Genomic DNA, 20211 nt, shown 5'->3' on the forward strand with positions numbered 1-20211 from the left:
TAATAGGTAGTTTTAGCCTATTTAGCTTCTGTTTCACGCAGGTCATCTGATTATTCTACTTTTTCATTGTTAACTTCCACCAAAGGTTATAAAGTATGCATTTAAATCAACTGTTCATAGCACGTACCCGCATGCCGTCCACCTCGCTGACCTCGCACAGGCTCAGCGTGTGTGAAGCCTATAGGAGCATTGATGAAATATGATAACCAGATCTCAATTTCAATTACCAGACATCAGTATTACGCCAATCGTTTCAATTTTTCCGTTGTTTATGAGATGGAGAAAATAGAAAAATGATCCTGAAATCCAGATTGCACTTGTCTAGTCAGTTTGATCTTTGGCTCATAGGCTTCTTGAAGAAGCCAGTCCATATAGCGACTGAGTTCGATTAAATGCAGTCGCAGTTACATTATTGTCCTAGATTACTTATACATGGAGATGAGCATATCACTAATTGGGCTCATTTTTCATCAAGGGCAACGGTGGCACGAAACGATTTACAAGACAATACATCATGAAATCAGTTCAACAAGGCCTGTACTAATGGCCATCCATTATAGACCAGATACAGATTATTGAAGTTATTAACAAAGGTAAGACTATATTGATTCAGAGCTTTTTATATTAGAGTTGATTTCGGTCATTATAAAAAAAAAAACCCCTAGACTTCATTGTTGTACAACATGGCGGAACGAAAGAAGCACAACATAAGGATTTGTTGAGACCGAAAAGGAACTCACAGTACGACCTGCCATTTTGATTTTAGCTCGGATGATCTCGATCGTGATACAGAAACAGCATGCATGCAATTTTTCGAGTCCAGATTCGCTTTCTTTTGATGGTTTACAAATAAGACAATGCCGCTTTGAAGCTGAACCAATTCTCAACCAGCTCATGATATGGTTTTTCAGATTTTCTGACACATCGAAAATAGAGGTCACATTGTGAACATAGACCCCTGATTGCAGAGAAAACACATGTCCGCATCATCCTCTGATTAGGTAAAAGCACACGTCGCCTGGTTGGGAACTGAAAAAGGGCAGCGAGTGACGGGAAAAAAACAAACGAGATAAAGAAAAAAAAAATAAAAGGTCACCAGTGTCAGTTGCTTGATATTGTCGCTCTCCCGTATCACATATTCATCCAGGAAGAGCATGTTATAGCCTTTTACCTTATATCAAATGGTTCAAATAACTCCCAGGGCAATAAAAAAAGAAGTGAGAGGAAGGTTGCATTCAGCCTTCCTCCATGCTCCATAAATCATGTGGCCTTCATATTTAGTGTGCTTTACTGCAGACTGAAAAAATCAAAGTTACTAGTTTAATATTACGCACCAACAAGCACCTTTATCACATCCTGAAATGAAAACAAATGTATGCAGAGCTAAATCATAATGACGGGCCTCTTAGATTATGTTACCGCAGTCAGTCTCGCAGATTGATAGATGCATTAAGTTTCTTTCCGTGGCACTTCACTGATTTGTCTCCTGCAGTAAATGACAATTTTGTGCGTTATGCTTGAGATGAGTTTGTTCAAAACAAAACAAAAAAAAAAATAACCTGCTCTGGGGTGCGTTTCCAAAAACCATCATTAGCCAACTAATGTTACAAGTTCTGTTGTTACAAACATTGTTCGGTTTGGCATTTCCCAAATCCATCGTTCCAACGAACATTCGCAAACTGCATTCCAAACTTGTACGCTTTCAACTACAACTCTAGAGCTGTAGTTCATACCTGTCAACCCACCTGTTTTTTCCAGGAATCTCTTGTATTTTACAATTTTATCTCGATATCATCCCGTAAAGGTATTTCTCCAGTATTTTTAATCAAAGGGTGGCAATAAACATTAAAGAGTCAATCCTTCCTATACATAACCCATACCGCCGAACCACCAGGGGACACCCCTTGCTCTTATATGTGAATTTGTTTTGTGCTTTCATTTTATTTAGGCATGAAAACACTTTGAAATAAATATAAAAATGGCAGGATTTCCTTCCTTTCCATTGCAGGCATCTTCACCCCTCCTATGTAGTCCTCAAAAAAAATAATGTGCTGACTGTCAGACACGGTCCATATTTATAAATAGACGCTGTTTCCCAAACGGATTCTGTACACACGATTAGAACCGGAGAAATATTAAATACTCTGTTTTTTTGGGTGCGTGTTTGAACAGACATACACACAATAATGTAATCATGTCAATCTTGGAGGGTTTTCTTTAAAACACAACAAATTTATTCTTAAATTAATGTAAACAGTTAGGAAAGCAATCGAATGCTTTCATTATAGATTCGTGCATTTTCAAAGTGACACCTCTGTTATTTAATGTGATTAAATATAAAAAATAAATGAGAGATTTATTCGCTGCTCTTTAATCGGAATCTTTAAATTATACAATGAAGAAAATAATTATGATTCAATTTCTTGATAATAGCTATTAATTTTAATAAGCTAAAATAATAATAATAATAATAATAATAAAAAAACATATTACTGATTGTTTCAACTTTTTATTTACAATAAAACAGTTCCAGATCATTGCTCTAGATGAATATATTTTGTAATGTGGGACATTTTGTTGTCCCTTATTTTCACATCCCATGTCATTTTGAATACAGCCATGGCTTATGATGAAATTATTTTTATTGTTATATTTATTAGTTAAAAGCAGAATTTACATTACGTCTCCAAAGCTTACGAAAACAAAAAAAAATTTAGTATTCGTTAATACTTTTAATTTATAGTAGGTTATTTATTAAAATTGTATATTCTGTATATGACATGGTCCTGCTGGTTAGAACATTTTTGCAGTGGTTTAAATGTGTCAAATTGTAAAAGTAGACTTTTACAATAAATAAAATTAACAAAATCCCACTTAATAATAATAATAATAATAATAATAATTGTTATTATTATTGAGTAGGATTTTTTTTTCACTTCTTAATAAGTAGCATTTATGGACATTTTACGTTATAACTAATGTGATTTAAATGACAGATCTGCGACAAAGCAACTACGGTTTTGGGAAACACTCCTCACTGCATTGTTCTTTTCCCAAAAGTTGCATCATATTATGATAGTTCTGCCGCGAGTTATGTCGTTGTTTGGGAAACGCACCCCTGATCGACTAGTGACATTTCTGACAGTTTATTGAGTGGGAAAGCCCAGGTCACTTCATTCAATATTTGTTTATTAGCTTGAGCACTCCTTGTGAAGTCATTTGTTTTTTCTGTCCGGCAGAGAGGGAGACAGAGGGAATAAGAATGTGTGTGTGTGTGTGTGTGTGTGTGCGCGTATGTGTATCTATGAAAGTAGCTCAGCCATCAGTGCCTATTTCAACAGTGCAAAGCAAACAGGCGCAGGTTAATGTACCCTGACAAACACACACTGCCAGCACGCCAGCCTCTGCGTATCACATTTACACTATATTTATTCTGCATAATCACAGTGGACAGACCCGATCTCTGTCAGCTTAACATTGTCCAGGTTATCACAGGCTGTAAAGGATTAATCTGATTTATCGTCTACCCCAAAAACATCCCCATATGCCATATTTTTAAACTGCAGAGGATCCGAAATTGTCCTTGGCTGAAATCCATTTATAGCGTTTGCATAAGATTTATCACTTTTTTTTAGGCATTACATGCCTCGACTAACAAGCACACAAACAAATGCTTTAACAAACAAATAAGTGCCGATGCCAAGAGGCAGGCACAAATACATCTTGCTCAATATTTGCTACAAAGTTTACCACCGCAGAGAATTAAGAGCTAATCAATTTAAAGGCAGTGCGAATGAATCTGAAACATTGTACTGTTTGCCGGCAAGTTACAGGATCCTACGGCCAAATTGACATCTGATTTCCCTTGTGAACTTCAGCACGTCAACAAGACTTTACACATATTGATTACTCTTTAAACTGGTGTCATTTAAAATTGGCGTGTCACTCGATTGGAGGACAGATCAGGATTTAAAAAATAAAAATAAATTAATAAAATATGCGCAGACACAAAAGCAAATCTCAAAAGACTGAACTGTCTCAACAAGAGCAGTGGCTGGAATACAGTGACTAATGCTTTTGATAAATGCATGGATGGAATAATGTTTCTTTTATGAATAAGCTGTTATGTGCAGCATTACAATGAAGCCGGTATGCAGTGATTTCAATTGCCTCAAATGTAATCAGTAAAAAATGTAACCCTGGAGATTTTTTTGTACCTGTTTACTAGTATTATTGTGTTTCAAATGCACTTTATTATATAAATTCATTGCGAGACAAGAATTTCAGCCAAGGTCTCACATACACTGTCCTTATTAGTATTAAATTGTGATGGATTGCTACCTGCAGCGTAAATCTTTACATGACACTTTACATGGTTTTATGAGGACTATATATTGCAAAAACTTTCTGTCTCTTTGTTGAATCTGGAAAAGGTCTGCATTTCTGGTCATGCATTTTGTTAGACCCTTAAGGCATGAGAACATTGTGGATTGTGCTTGTGTGTGTATGTGTGTGTATGTGTGTGTGTGCGTGTGTGTGTGTGTGTGTGTGAACTGCTCGAAGTCAGACACATTCTCTGTACTATAGATGTCCATGACAGAATTGGCTGCCTGCACTACACTTTTTCAACCTCCATAACATCCTTGTTTCTTTTCCTATCAGTCTTAAATTCTGTCTCGTTTTCTTTTTCTCGCTTTCCCCCCAACCTCATCCACCCTCCTACACCCCCCTGCACTACTCTCCAATTTGCTGTGGAGCTCTCTTGCCTGCCTCCTGCTGTGTTGGAGGCAGCCTATGATTTGCCACAGGCAGGAAGTGCGCTGACCAGGCAATGAAACTCGCCAGTATCCCTCTTTCCAAGTGCCTCGGATCTGGAACCTAGGATTTACATTAATGTCCTGCAGAGACGACAGTCAAAAGCTAATGTGTTATATGAGAAGGAAAACTGATGAGGAAAAGGACAAGCGGCGTAATATGAGAAATGATCTGAGAGATTTATGTGGCAGAAGTCAAGCGAAGTCGTCTTTATTTCTATGCAATGTTGATTTCGGTAAGGCAGTTTAACATAGATAAAGAAAAGAGAATAAAAAGCCATAACTATATTTCAGATTGTGGAACATGTCAGCATATGAAGCAGGGAGGAGAGTAGTGGTAGATCGCTCATGTAGTTGAGGCATATGAGGCAGGGAGGAGAGTAGTGGTAGATCGCTCATGTAGTTGTTGCTGTGTTAAAACTAATTCAGTTTTGTTTAACCAAATGTCACTTAAAGGCTGATTCACTGATCACATTCAACTGATCACACTGAAAATATCACATTCTTTAAGGAAATTAATGTAAGGATTAGGGCTGCATGATATTGGAAAAATCTGACATTGCAATATTTTATTTTTCTGCGATAAATATTGCAATATGAATACAGTTTCAGAAGAGAGTTTAAATGGCTCTATTTGACGGTTTTCTGGGGAGTGTAACAGTATTCAGGTAGAGAAAATGAATAATCGCAATGCCGTTCTGTTTAGTTGTTTTGTCTTGTTTCTAATACAAATATAAAAAAAAAAATTCTTAGAGCAAGTAAAAATAGTGTTTAGTTTTCACTGTCAGAAGAAAAAGTCAAAGTTAAGAGGTTTTTTTTTTTGCTTGTTTTAAGGAAATTATGTTCCAGGTGGGTGAGTGAAATAGTTTTGTTTTCGCTTTGAAATGTAGATATTTGGACCTAAAACAAGACAAAAATTCTAAATAATTTGCATAAATCATCTAAATTCCATGTAATTAAAGTGATTAAATACATTTCTGTGGCTCCTGGTCAACTATAATTCAGACTGGACATTGCATGTCTTTGTGATGTGACTATTGCGAATGCGCACATTGTGATATCGATGCCGAAACAATTTATTGTGCAGCCCTAGAAAGGATGCATGGTAGAAAAGAGAAATCGGTCCATCTGTTCACCAAGTATATTTACATTTTGTTTTTGCAATACATTTATTATTTTCTCATCTGCAATTTTACAAAATCAAATCAAGTGAACATTATTTTCTATCCTCCCTTCCACCCTACCTCATTTTTTTTGGATAGACCACTTAAATGGACCTTATTGTAAGGCATTAGCCCCTTTCACACAGCGATACCAGTAAATATCTGGAAAATTACCGGTACAACTTTATCGGTAAATTCAAAAAAGCAAAGTTCACACAGGCAAAAGCGTTACAGAAATTTTCAGAAGACCATTCACACAACCATTCCAAAATACTTGTAAATTCTGACATCAATAACCAGAAATGACCTTTAAATGGCTGCACTTGTATTTATAAACATATAACGGGTGGGGCTTTTGTCGATGGTTTCACTTTTATTTAAGCTTTAGCATTCATGCAGCTGCTTTGTCCCAGAGACATCAAAAGGCAGAAGCGCAAAGCCCAGCTAAATGTTTACACATTTGACTACAAATTCTGTGGATGTTTCTTTGATGAAAACTTAGGAAGGAACACTTTTGCATTTCAAGATGTACATAATATGTGTGTGGACTAGCACTTCACGTACACACGCATCAAGAAACTTGAAGGTAACAAACAGCAGTTTATCATAAGCATTTCATCGATAATTCTTTACACAGTTGACATTAAGAAGGATCATAGAAACGTTATCTGACTAACATCTAGCTGCTGAATGTGTCTGGAAAAACATTCAAAGGCTTTTATTTTCATAAACAGTGCAAATGTGAATGCATCTATATGTTCTGATTGGCTGGAGTAGATGTCTCACGTCAGCGCGTTCAAAGCGTGAACAAGCTCTTTCCGGCAATTTTCTTTTTGCGTTCACACAGAGTAGCATTCACGGGTAAATTACTGGTTATGTTACAACTTCTCTTTCCAGAAATTAACTTACCAGTATTTTCAAAAAGGGCCTGTTCACATGGACAGACCTTTCCAGAAAATTACCGGCCCCTTTGTGTGAAAGGGGCTATTGTGCTATAACATTCAACATGGCAAATAAATGAACAAATACATAAACAAATAACTATAATAATAAAAATAAATACAAAATGGTAAAGAAATGACAAAAGACTGATTCATTTCCCAATAACAGAAATCTGAGATTTGAGGAATGGGAAGCGTTTGAAATCATAATAAGAATTTAGGAAGAATGCTCATTATACAATTAAAGATAATGGTAGTGATTTCCATCTTTTTACATTTTTTTTTTAATTTGGTTCAGAAATTTGATGTAAAAATTGATTTCATTGACTTATATATTAGTTTTCAGCTTTTAAATAAAACAAGTTATTGGTTAGGCAAATTACTATTTATCGGTGCAATGGATTCAATGGATGCTTTGTAAAAATTAACTTTGGAATAAAGTACAGTCATTTGGTTTAGTAAATATCATTATAGTATAGTGAGATTTGTTTACTGCTCACTACTTGTTAAACAAGTAGGAGGAAAATCCAATGTCACTTTATAATTTGAGGTGAAAATCATTTCAGGTGATTACAGATGAAAATGTTCCTAAAATGTAATCAAGAAAATCTGCCATGTTGAAATCAAAGTTATTTTCCTTTCAGTCTTCATCTTGATATCAAGTCAAGGCAAATTGGTTTGTTCATTTGCTTTCCTCAGCTGTCACCACGTTTGCTCAATACGGCTGAATGTTTTCACCTCAGCCTTCCCCCGTCAGTTCCCTCCTTATTTGCTTGCCTTTCATTTAACTTATAAAGTGAATGAAAACAAGGTAGGTCATGTTTATATAAGCACAACATAGCGTATTATGTAAAGTGTGTGCGTTTAGAGTTACAGAATCCTGCACTGTGTTTTAAAAAACCTTCATCACCTTTACCACAAAGAGAGCATTGTTGGCTATAATGCTGGCAATCAACAAGTAACACTTATATTGAATGCAGCCAAGATCTTTCCAATGTATTTGTATACGGTATGTGTGAAATTATTGATGAAAGGAAAGATTGAATGCAAGCACACACACACACACACACACACACACACACACACACACACACACACACACACACACACACACAAATGGATAGATAGTAAGACAGACAAATAGAGGGAGTTCTCGAGATCTACCTGAGGTCAAACTCCGGTCTTGCCTTGCAAATGGGAGGGAGCCCTGGGCTCGAGGATCTCATGAGCTCAGGGCTGTCTCCCGGTACAGCATGCCACACAGGCTTTTTAATCAGTCATCAGCTAAATGTGAACTTTTGAAAGACTTGTTCAAAATTCTTAAACTGTTAATTTGCGTTGAAACAACACATCCTTTTTTTACAGTGAAGGAACTAAATTACATTTGTTTTATAAAGTTTGTAAATCATTTGCATTTTTAACAGGGTTTCATACCCAAAATAGGTTTCATTCTAAAAACGTAGCCCCATATACATATCTGGAAGTCACGAATTATGTAGCCAGAAGTACATATGGCTGCAATTCATCTTTAAAACAACGTCAATTGCTACTTTTGAAAACACTATTGGTTGGGTTTAGGGAAGGGGGAGGGTGGGTCTGTCGATCCGTCAGTCAGTCAACAGCGGCCTCTGGTTGATATAGGCAAAAACAGCAGGCACAAATGAGATCTCAAAAAACGTACCCAGCGGCCTCTGGTGGATTCGAAAAAAACAAAAACTGCAAAGAAACGTATAAGACGTATTTGGCACTCTCCAGAAATGTATATACATTTTCAGAATTTATAATAACAGAATACAAAACTGAATGTATGCATGTATTCCTAAGCATGCACAAGTAATACTTTTATCCTCCTATGAAACTCCTATGAATCATGCTGCAGAAGCATGAGGGGTTATCTTAGAACTGAGGGCGTATAAAAAAAAAAGCCCATGGCAGTACCGTGTGAGACATTTCAGACTAATGTTTTTTTAATAAGACCTGTGATCTCTGTATTCTGATAGTGAGTGTGCTATCTTGACCCATATAACCTCACCACCTCTTCAAAAAGCTGACACGTGGAGAATTGCAAAAGTCTATTTGATCATTTTAAGGCCCATGCCGAAACACATTTCCACTCTGGAACTCCTTTGGACACTTAATTGCGCACAAAACGCAGCAATTAAAACACTTTTATAGAAGACGCCATTACCTAATTTTTGGGCATTATTGTGCAGTTTAGGGCAAAATATGACATGTCTTTTCGGTCCTAAAGATCACTTTGATCCATTTAGTCATCTCTCAGGGAGTTGCACATCCTATTAGAGGGTTTTAAGACAGAATATCTGACAAGCATTAATGCCTTAAATTAAATCTCACAGGCAAACCTCTTGCTCCAAATGAGTCCAAGAAAAGCACAGCCTCGAGGTCATGAATACTGAAAAAGAGGAACACAAGTGGATGTGTCTTCCTCCAGGCATGTGCACATCTGTGTGTGTTGCGTCGCATCTCCACTGCGATGTGGGGGTGGCGAAAACGACGACCCCCAGACAATAGTGGCACTATCCCAGGGTGCAGCAGTGTAGTGTGGGAACAGGCACTGGCTAATGGAAGCGTGCCCTTGTTTCCCGTCTGTATTTTTTCTTCCCGTTGTCTCACAGCGAGCGAGTGGCTGGGCTGGGCTCAGAGCAGTGCAGCGCATGAATTATGCAAAGCTGTCAAAGCAAGCTATTGTCGGTGGTGGCGGCCACACTAAAGCTCAGAACGGGCCGGGTGGGGGGGGACAGCATCGGCGGCAATAGAGGAGAGGAGGGCTTCTGTATTCCTTCAGGCTATGTGCACTTAGTATCCTGGAGCGAACTTTAGTGGCTGGTTGTAAGGGCGTTTCCAAAGAACCGGACGGGAGGATTAAAGATAGGCTTCCTGGCGGAGAGTGATGGAAAAGGAGGAGGACACTGTGCTGATGCAGACATAAAAATGATTTTGATTCAATTAAGGTGTCATGCATCCTAATGAAATGCGCGAAATCGACTTATTCACCTTTACTGAGGGCCTTAAATGAATTCTTAATCTTAATTTTAATGCAGGGAGTTATAAAATTTATGATTGTGCAGTTGTATATAATCATAGGCATAAATAAACAATGCAGCCGTCATTGATGTTAACAACAGCACCGAGCCATCTGGGTGCTCTGTCACAGAGAGAGATCTTACAGACTAGCACAGAGAATTTATTTCATACACCGTATTAAATAATGAGTAGGATTACTCACTGTCTGTATGGTGAAACCGTGCCATTAGTGACTACCAAAGCGTTTTTTAGAAACTGGAGAGGGAAGAAGCGACTTACTGTATGAGCTTATTTTATTGCATGCATTTTATTTGCAGCAGCCCTCTCCCAAGAGGCAACTCATTTAGAGTGATGTATGACTGGACCCGTTCTAAAGTTGGATCTGGTAAATTCATAAATCTGGAAAATGCAGATTCAACTCTGTATGTTTGTTCCAGTCTCAGGTTTCTATGTGGACTTACAAGACTTTGTTTGGAAATTTAGTTAGTGTGAGTGCTACAGAAGATATTAGATAGTTTGGTGAGACTATAAATGTATATATTGAGTGCTTTAGATTTTTCCACTCCATTTCTTTCCTGCAAAGTCACTTAATTGGTTTCACGTTCACATTTTTACTGTCTGTAATAAACAAACTCTATTTCTATAGGATATAATGCAAAGTATTTGTATATAATAGAAACATACACTTTAGTAATAACAGTGGGCTAAAAGAGTTGAATTTACTGCAGATTAAGGTCTCTTTGTTTGTGATCAAATTATCGTTTTATTTCATGTTCCTTTCAGTGTGTGACATTAACACTTGTCAACTTGCCTGGAACTGGTGATTTTTGGAAAGGACAAATGGAATGATTTTACCATCCTTACCTGGACAAGTAACCTGAATAAAATTAGCACTGAAAGTTCAGCAAAAATCAGTCTGATTTTAGCTATATGTTATGTATATTGTATATTGTAATATGTATATTATAATATAAAAAAATATTTATATATTTTAATATATTTCATCTGAAAACATGACACCAATTCAATGTCTAGTCAGCGTCTAAGGATAACGTTATTTTAAAGTCCAATAACGTCAAATGGGGTTGATATTTGGTTGATTTTAAGGTTGTGTTGAAAAGTGACAAAAATTCAACATTGAGCCAACATCTTTAACCAATGTCATATTGACGTCAAATACCAATGTTTATTCTTCAGATATGGCAACCAATATTCAATATCTGACAGACGCCATAGTGGTAACGTTCACACAACGTCAAGCTGTAATATCATTAGACATTGATATTTGGTTGATTTTAGGTTGGACGTTGGACATTGACGTTGGCCTGACGCTGGTTTCTGACGGCAACCTGATTTTCATTTCAAAACATAATGCAACGTTCCCCGAGGTTGGGGTACAACATCAATCTGACATCATGTTGTCGTCCAATGCCTGCTGGGCACTTGTAGATCCCTTAGCAACATTCTCATTTTATCACCGAAAGATTTTGCATAGTATTACCAGGACAAATCAAGCAGTCCAAACGAACCACGTCTGCTGCTGGGCTTCATTGATCAGTGTCAGTCTGACTTTTTGGTTTGGTGTGTTCCACAAGTTGCTTCTCATCGGGTAAATATCGTAGCTTGTTGGCACGATTTACCATATACAATCATTGATGATGCTCTGACTGGTTATTTAGCAATGAATCAGAGAGCTAGTGTGATATATTGAAGTAACATAGCAAGTAAACAATTCAAGTTAAGAAAGAATGCAAAGAAGATGGCTGTAATTATGCTATATTTTTCAAATATATACTGTATATGGATTATTAGACAAATTTGCAGGAGTGAATCCCTCTGTGGTGAGCGACGATTACTTTGTTAATGGTACTAAATGCTGCTTTATGTACACTTTGCTGAAGCGTGTTGTAAGTTTTGCAGAACAATTTCTGCCCCCAGTGTTGCAGAAAGACACATCCTATTGCCCAGAGCATGCACTCTTGAATCAGTTTGCTGCTGTGCTTTGGTGTGTTCACGGGCAGCTTTTTTGGTCCAGACAGAATGAGACATGAGCCATTGCAGGGCGAGAACACAGTTGAGTTTCATCTGTGATTGGTATTTGGCATCAGCTTTGTGTGTACCGGCTCTTAGTCTGACCTGGGGTCCATTCTTTGTACCTCGCTTAAATGATCCAAGATTATTTGGCAGATCCTGGATCTTTTAATCTTGATAACTGATCTCTCGCTAATTTGGTTCTTCAAACGAGTTCGCGAATCAGATTAGAATGTCTGGATAAACTGATCTGAGATCGCTGCGTGTGTTGTGAAGGACAGATCTATCGATCCTCGAAATCATGATCAGCAATGCAACGATTGGCTGGCGGCACAGCAGCGTAATGACATCATCTGATTAATATTCAATTATCCATGTGAGCAAAATTACATCAAATTAGCAGTAAACGGCTTGTTAAATATGACACGCAATAACCTTCCACATTTGTTGTGAGCTGCAGGCTTTACAATTTCATGTGTCAAGAGTATTCATCATGTATTTCAATGCAAATCAATGTATTTAGTTCCACATTTAGAAAATATTTTCTTTATATTGGTAAAGGCGTCTGCAACTTTTGTGAAGCATCAAATCACCGGCATATTAACTATCAAAACATGTTTATGACTGCATAAATGTATTATTGCTTTAAAAAAGTCACATATTGTGCATTTCTATTATACACAATTTGTACTAAAGCGATCTAAAAAGTTCATATCAATAAGTTTTCTCTTTGCACCATCAGGTGGCAATCTTTGTACTTTCATTTCGAGGGTGCAGATTGCATAAGTTTTATTAATATGTATAACTTAATTTATGTTATTAATGACTATAACCTTATATATATATATATATATATATATATATATATATATATATATATATATATATATATATATATATATATATATATAGTATATATACCATTTTCCCAAGTGTATATAACTACTACTGTAAGAAAATATCAGAATTCGGAACATACTTTCTGTATTATCTTTGCTTGAACTGAGCCGATCTAATCCTGTTTATATGAATTGAACCTGCTCCCGATCAAGTTTGACCTAGCAGAACTGTTGCTATATGACAACCACTCTCGGATCAGCTTTGAAGAACGAAACGATCCTGGATCGTGTCAAATCGTCAATATCCAAATCCAGCTAACTGAGTAATCCACGTACGAAGAACGGACCACTGCTGTCTGAAAGAATCAACTAAATGAGTAAATCAGTGACTAATCTACTAAGACAGTCACTTTCTACCAACTACAGACATTTTACTTTCAAATGTAAAAATATTACTGCATTTTTTCCTGCAATATACATATTTATTTATTAATAAAAAACTAAGCTCATGACATTATCTGTCTTTTTATTTTGCTATGTAATTGCATTCCTGCTACTTTGAGCTTTAGTAAGCTGTACATACATCTGATTGCTACTTCAAATGCTTTCATGCACTGTAAATGCGAATAGTATTCCTTACTATCAAAATTCTAGTGTGTTTACTTAATTTTAAGCTAATTGTTGAGTTTACTAGAAATGCATTAGTGTTGCTGACATAGTAAGGTATAAAGTTCCCATAACTAATGTAATTTGAGTAAAATTGCTTATAAGGGCTAAGCCATGCTGTTACGCATGCGTACTGGGTGGTGATTTTCCATCCCCCATCCCGAGTCACAACCAACCGCCACCCAGCACCGCCATTGAAGGACAGGATTTCATATTGAGAAGATGTACTGCTGTAAATCAAGGTAAACTTTTCGTTTTAATTACTACTTTGATTTTATTTGTATAGTATCAGTAATCTGTTTATTTCCTGCACTTTGTGAAATTGTTTGCTGTTTTGTGAACTAATTAATAGCCCATGATGTTGTGACTAATCGTTTTGACCACTGCACGTTATTTGCAATACTGTCTACTTTACTAGATAAGCTATTTTTAGCTGCTTAGTCCTTTTTAATAACTATTAATAATTTGTAAAGTTAGTAGTAATTTGTAAAGTGGGCGTTATGCTCTAAAAGAGCGGGCCGCGCCATTTTAAATGATGCACTGAGAGAGCAAGAGCGCGCGCAATGATCCGTTCAAATAGATGTAAAGTTAACACATAGCTGTAGGTCTACATTTTTAAAAAAGAAAACGAAACCTATTTATCCGCATTACAAATACAGTAACGTTAGTTATCGCTGAACTTTAGTGGCGCTTGTTGTGACGAAAATATGCGTGTTTTTTTTTAAAGATTTACTTTTTTGAGATCACCTGCAGGAAGCAGGTGAGGAGATCAGCTGTGATTCGGTCCGGCGTCAGCGAGCGGCTCATGACCAGACCAGTCGTTTTTTTCTCCATGATCGCCGGGGCAGCAGCAGTTTTAACCCGCCGAGGCTTTTAGAACATTATAAAGCAGTTTCAGCTCAAAATGGACCCGTGAGTGTCGTAGGTAATTTAGGATTTCGATGCGATTACGATTCGTGTCACTGTATGAGGCAGATACATATTTACACATGATGCTAAAGTGTGCTTATGCTAACAATCCCTATGAAACTTAAAGTTAAACTTATGAAAATGCGAGAGATATTTCATTAACTCATTTATTTGTTTTATATGCTATTTGTCTTTTCTTTATGCCGTTTTGAAGGTTTATTCCAGTGTTGCCGTTACGTTATTGAGTTTTTTGTATTGCTGTAATGACAAATAAATCTGACCAGACGCGACTGAATATGTGTGATGGATAACGTTAATGATGAAGTGGTATAACTCGTACAACCAAGCACAGAAACATCCCTTTGTTTGCTCAATATCACACAAAGGCATCAACAAGCCTTTGTTATAAGCAAACTTTCTGTAAAGAAACAGGCTTTGCCAAACCTGTTAGTTTGCATTTTTAAAGGTTTCACTAATTTTTAACAATTTAGGGCAAATAAATTTGAACAATTACAAGGTTGTTTAAATTGTAGCACACCATTAGAGTATTGTGAGTGGCATATTTGGTTTGTAATATCATTATACCCTTTATTTATTTTTTATTTCAGACTACCAGTTTGTGAGCTGATATGCAGTGGAAATGTAAGTTTTGCACTTACACATCAAAGAAAACTTTTTGAACAATACCGCACAAGCCATAGAACATATTCATGAATTGTTCTATTAACGTTACCTTGTCTCCATACTGAGTGTCAGGGTAATTTTAAATCGTTTAATGCATTAAAAGTACATTTAACAAAATTCTCAGCAAAGAACTGCATGATCAAGAATAGTCCGAATATTTTGTCCATTTGAATAATCATCTGAGGACTAGTTAGAAATAGGGTTGTTGTGTTGTGATACCATTAATTTATGTTACAATACTATACCAGCTGAAGTATGGTGATACCAAGTAGTATTGCAATACTGTAATTCATAACTTAAATCCATGAAATAAAGAAAAATGTCAGAAATAATATATTGTATATGTTATTATAGGCCTACTTGAATTTAAATAATTCCCTTATTGTTGAAAAAAGTATTTGCACATCTCTTCACCTAAAATGTATTCATTCCAGCAAAAAAAAAATACATTAAAATAAAGATACATAAAGAAAAGAGCATTTTTCCAACAAACCTAGGCTATATGAAGTGGTCAAAAATTGTTTCCTGTTGCTATTTTGGGTTTTTCATCTATCATACTTTTTTCACACTTATTATCGGATAAGAATCCAAAGTAATTCAAAATTTCACTTTATGAGTCATTCTTTTTAATAGATTGTCACGGTTGTTGTAGCTATTATATCATATTGACAGGAACAGAAATAAATGAATTCCGATTCAAAATGAACCATCACAAAATATGCAATAGGCTACTATAAAAGGCGCAAATTCTACAGTTTTACAACCTTAGAAGGCTCCATAGACTATTAAAATACAATGATCTATTGTTGCTGAATCGTGTAAGTATTTTAGTGACTTTTTCACATGCAGCATTATGTATTGTAGGCAGACTGTTAATGACAATACTACCGTTTACAAACTACAGTGGCACCGCCAGTATCTTGGAGCCATAGTATCACGATACTACCATAGTACCGGTAAACCGTGCAACCCTAGTCAGAAAGTTCAGTGTCCTTTTAAAGACATCAATTGAGACAAATATTTATTCCACTTTTAATGCGCATAAAAGTAAGGCACACCAGCAACAATGCCATGATTATATTTAATCGGGGGTTGTGTTTATTACTGTTTGGTGACAAGTATAGCTCATGCTTTTGATGACAGGCGCCGGGAGTATTTGGCAGCTTTTATTATTCAAGAACATTTAACTATGTCATGTTAAAGTGTAACATCTGTTGCTAAATGGCATTGCATTGTATCATTGCATGTGTTTCTGATTTCTGTTTTTTGTTTTAGAATTTCGCTTAGCCATGTCAATAACACTTTACGTTTTTGTGCACAACAGTGACATCCAGAAGGAAGTCATAGAGGAAACACCAGCTGATGCAAGTGCTGCAGAAGGTTTGTTTTCTTTTCAAAACTTTGTGTGATTTTGTGAATTTGTGTTTTTGAATGTTATTAATGACTAATAATGTTTTGATTGGATCTTTGCAGAATTCAATCGAATATCAGGAAGAAATGTGAGATCCAAGTTCTACGCTGCATTGGACACACACTGCTCGTTTGATTGAAATAAAAAAAAAAACAGGAGAAAATTGCAGAAGAAAACTAGAAGAAATTTTCAACATGTTAATTCTAAGGTATTTTTGTGACATCATCTTTGAATCATAATTTGCATTTGATTGCAATAAATTGCATTTGATGTTTTCATTGGGCTATAATGCATGTCTACCTGTCTTTACTTTTTCAAGGTCATCTGGCAGCAGTTCTCCGGGGTCTTTCAGTCCTTTAGAGGGATGAGTCTAAAGAAATTTTCAGGATGTGTTTTGTAAGTAGTATTATTGTTTCTGCTTTCTTAGACTGGAAATGAAGCAGTCATTCCAGTTTACTTCACTTATTAATAAAAATTTTCAATTTTATTAAAATAAAACAAATGCATTTAATGTAAGTATTTGAAAGTAGGAGGGATGTTTTATTATGGCCTTTGGAGCAAGAGCATTGCTATGTTGCAAATACAGCAGCTTGTGCCGTCACAGGGTCAGTTAGCTTCATAGGCCAGTGAAGTAATGAATGCATTTCTTTAATTTTTAAACACACTTGTTTTGAAAAGGAGGAAGATTAGCTTGAAAAAAAAATCTTAATAAGTGTAATACCTATGTAATATGTTGAGAGAAATATAATTTCAGTTGAAAGAACCTGCTGGATTAAGATGTAAAAAGATAGTGTTAAAAGCCACAAAGTCAAAGATGCTTCGTATTATAACCAACCCTGTGAAGTCACCTGCTGTGGGATTGTAGATGGCTGCACCCTTGTTCTAAAAGCCATACTAAAACATCAATTTTCTTATTAAAAAATAGTTATGAATACATTTTTAAAAAGTGTGCTAAATAATGCAAACTTGACTCACTGCTTTAATCTAGCAAAACCAAATGCATTCATGAATCGGTTCCCAATTTATTAAGTTTTCCCTACAAAATATTTATATTGATTATGTAGCACCAATTGGTCTCTCACACATTTGCATTTAATTTCTTGAAAATGTTTTAAAAGTACTTTTACTGCAGTTTGTTTTATTACATTACAGTGTTTCTTTAATTAAAAAAATGTATTGTTCCTTTAGAATAGTATCATGTTCAAGATACTGGAATTTAGTACCAATCTCTGCTGCAATTTTAAGCAGCAAATTTCCTGCTAACATTTTAAGCACTTTTGAGCACATTTTTAAACAGCACTGTTTTGCCATTCTGTGTCATGCTTAACAGAAATGACACTCAACAATGCTCAAATGTTAGCAGGAAATGGATGTTTTTAAAATTACTATATGGATTGGTAATAAATTCCACTATCATGACAAGCCTAGTAGAAGCAGTACAGGCAAATCCATCGTGTTGGTCTACATTGAAGAAGGAGCACCATAGCAAGGCCTTCTTATAAGAAGGATTTGAATGTAAAATGTACTATAAACACAAATAGTCATGCTAATAAGCAACTAGTTAATAGGGTAATTGGTTCCTACTAAAGTGTTACTAAATTAAGCACAAGGAATTGTATTTTTTTCACCTCTGCTTTTGGTCTCCTGGCCACTACAGGCTTTATTAGTGCCATTTAGAATTTCAAACTTTACTTATTTTTCTTTCTCTATTCATAGGATGTAATTGTAGAGTCGGACTTCAGTGCAGAAGATGTTGGCCTGCTGACTGTCGTGTGTGAAGATGTCTAAAGAACCTCATTATGGATGCAATGTGGGCCTTTATACTGGAAGGAAAAGTGGTTATGGACTTTGCCACATGCAGTATGTCTCTTTTTTTGCTTTGATTTACACACTGAATTCGGACTACCCAAAGACTTTGAGCAATGCATTTGAATTTGTTCAACGTGTGTTGCTTTTGCTGGGAGGGAAGCGTAATGTGTTTTATTCGGCGAGTGCCTATATACTGCTGTGCTTTATGTTTAAAGGTTCAGGTATAATGGCATGTTTAATTACAAAGTGTTGCTTTTTAACATGTTGCTGTTTGCAGTGTTACATTTAGGACTGCAGCATTTTGGTGTTTAAAACACTTTTTTTTTTTTTTTACCAAAAAAGTGTATTGTGATTTATAGGGTTGTCAAAAGTATTGAGTTTGGTACCAATCGGTACTGAAATAAATAAAAAAAAAGTCCATCCATTTCCCACTAACATTGCAAGAACTGATTGGCCATTGTGTTCACATGCTCAGTAGATATGACTGATTGGCTTTGAAGGTCATTATTTTTACCACACTTCACCACTGTTCACCAGGTGCAAAGATACAAAGACACTGGATAACTTCAAAGCACTGTCGATCAGTCGATTCATCACCAGATAGCTTATATGTTAGCTTCTAAACAAATCAGCTATCGACATGGCTTTGAAACACTTCAGTGTCTGTGTAACTTTGTTTGGACTCAGTGAAAAATGGTAAACCTATGACAGTCACAGCCAATCACAGTCATTTCTGTTGAGCATGTGAACACAGTGGCCAATCAATGGTGTTTAAGAACGAGCTCAGTAGCACTCAAATGCTGGTGGAAAATGGATATTTTTAATATTTCAGTATTGATTGATACCAAACTCAATACTTTTGACCACACTAATGTGATATTTTCTGTAGGAAAATCTAAACTACACAGTCTAACAAATTAGCTTTAAAGCTTAATATCTGTTCCTCTGTGAGTGTCTATATGCTGCCATGTTTAAGGTGCTGGTGCAATGGCATGTTTAATTACACTAATTCAAGTATCTTTTTTCCAAGTGTCAAGTATTTAAAGTTTTTTTGATAGATTTTCAAACCTTTTCGAAAACTTGTGTTTTAGGGTTGAACATGTTTATTATATTTTTTGTCTGTATTGCTGTTTACAGTATATTACAGCACTTTACAACAGGTTTTTACAAAACTGTATTGTGTACAAGTGTATTGTGATACTAAAATATTACAAGTGTATTGTGAAATTCTGCTAATTTTGTCAAATAAAATGTTTACATTTAAGACCTGTATAATGTCATTACTTGTAGGTTGAACTACATATTTTATGTTCAGTTTAATTGAAGAAAATGTGGAAACCGATTGCACGTAGTTTCTTTAGTTGACATTACTTAAAATGGTGGATTAAAACAATGTTGAGACTACTAGCATTCAAGATGTTAACTGAACATGGTAGAACAGTATTAGTTAAATAGAGTTATTAAAGTAATCTTACTATAAAACCCTAAGTAAGATTACTAAATAATGACAAGTATGTTAACTAGAATTTTCTATTAAACTTACTTAATTTTTAACAGTTAGTTTACTTTATAAGTTTTAGTTTTCTTACTTCAAGGCAATAATTAAACTTAACTTAAGATTTCCTTGTAAGTTTATATTGCAAAAATAAGGCAATCGGTTTCCAAACTTTTTTTAAGTAAACTGAACATGTTAGAATTTACAGTGTGTATTCTGAAGTGGAAAGATAAAATTTATGATACAGAGTTAATTTGCTCAAGTTAACTGTTAAAAGCTCTAGTTTCAGATAGTTTCTTAAAACAAAAATAAATAAATGCATTTTTCTGCACTTTTTTTTTTGCTGGGACAAGACGATGGTCAGTGAGCACACAAAAAGGGTAAATGTTGATTTCTGCCATGTG

General features: G+C 35.6%; 1 protein-coding gene and 1 long non-coding RNA gene across 4 annotated transcripts in view; both read left to right on the forward strand.

Annotated features, from left to right (window-relative positions):
• si:dkey-237h12.3 overlaps positions 1-20211 on the forward strand; it is a 312347-nt gene that overhangs the window by 63374 nt on the left and 228762 nt on the right. The gene's annotated exons all lie outside the window — the stretch shown is intronic.
• LOC147840863 (uncharacterized) lies at positions 16770-19576 on the forward strand. Its single transcript, XR_015507788.1, has 2 exons — positions 16770-16899; positions 18220-19576. It is a non-coding gene; the product is annotated as an uncharacterized LOC147840863 (long non-coding RNA).

The sequence above is a fragment of the Danio rerio genome, chromosome 14 (genome assembly GCF_052040795.2).
Source record: "Danio rerio strain M-AB ecotype USA chromosome 14, GRCz13ab, whole genome shotgun sequence".
Taxonomy (NCBI): domain Eukaryota; kingdom Metazoa; phylum Chordata; class Actinopteri; order Cypriniformes; family Danionidae; genus Danio; species Danio rerio.